Source organism: Octopus bimaculoides, chromosome 1 (genome assembly GCF_001194135.2).
Source record: "Octopus bimaculoides isolate UCB-OBI-ISO-001 chromosome 1, ASM119413v2, whole genome shotgun sequence".
In the NCBI taxonomy this organism is placed as follows: Eukaryota; Metazoa; Mollusca; class Cephalopoda; order Octopoda; family Octopodidae; genus Octopus; species Octopus bimaculoides.
The window spans coordinates 77,469,839-77,471,362 of record NC_068981.1 but is presented as its reverse complement, the minus strand read 5'-3'; positions in this window follow the sequence as shown (position 1 = coordinate 77,471,362).

Here is a 1,524-nt window from a genome sequence, read left to right as displayed (position 1 = left end):
ATATATATATATATATATATGTACATTACATACATATAAATATATACATATACATACATACATAATACATACATACATAATACATACATACATACATATATATATATATATACATATATATATATATATATGTATATACATATATGTATGTATATGTATACATACATCCATACACTCTCACACATACAGATATAGATATAGAATTCATACATATATGCATGCATATATACACTTACATACACGCAGACATATATGACGACAATTAAGTTATTATCGTTATTACGTTTTCGTTATTCTGCTTTCGGTTTGCTCCAAAGAGCAGTAGCTTCTAATGATCCGTTTCCATTATTTTTCTTTTAATTTAATTACAATGGAAATCTTTAAATTGCGAGTACACAATTACTTAATATAGTTACTTTTCAGCACAAGTAATTCCTCTTTAAATTCTCTGAAGGTAAGATACCTATGAGCTTCTTCAGATATTGGTTCCGAAGTGTCCACAAATATGAGAAACAGATAATATAGCCTTAATGACTGTATGGTGTAGGCTGTATAAAATATCACATCCCAGTATGGATGGCAGAATAAGTGCATAGTCGTGTAAAAATACGACACATTTCATCAGCAGTCCTCGGCAGTTACAGTAGAGTTCAAACTTTACTTTGAACACATATCTCTTACAATGAGGAGTGATTGCAGTTGAAGTTCTCTTCGGATAATTCTCCTACATTGATCTTCCGACTTACCAAAATTTTAGACTTCATCCTGATAGGTGAATCCAAATGTTGCTGTGCCATGTTGTTCTTTGCTCTTCCACTCTGATATTTGGACTTCGACATGTTGTAGTATACTTATATTTCGTTAACATTGATTTGGCTATCATTTAGCTATCATTAGTAGGTTTCAAATTTTTTTTTTCATTCATGGGAGTTGATTTGTGTGACATATTCTCAAAACAATAATAAAGTTCATTGTGCATAACACTTATTTATTTGCTACTTTATCGATAGTTAAGTGGTCTATGTGTCAGTGTGGGGTAGATCTTCGTCCTTCGACAATGGGAATTTTATTGTTCAAAGAATGGAATTATCTCCAGAAGAACGTTTAAATGACCGAGAATTCAAATACGATTGCCAGGCCGAATCAACCTTGCAGTGTGTGAGATGAAGATGTAATTTTACAATTACACGTATAATACTTCTAACAGTTTTTTTTTTGTACGGTTGCCATCTGTCAGATTTGCTATACAACGTATAGGTCGAACCGACATTATGGAAAAGGGCAGACGGATCGAACCCCAAACCTCGTGCATGGGAAATGAACGTAAAGATTTGGCTGTAGTCTGCTTACACACATACTCACACACAAGCGCATGCGCACAAACACACACGCACATAGCACATCTTTATAAATGTACCTGTATGTATACGGACGTACACATATACACACATACATAGATACACATAGATACACATAGATACACACATATACGTATATTATATATATATATATATATATATATAT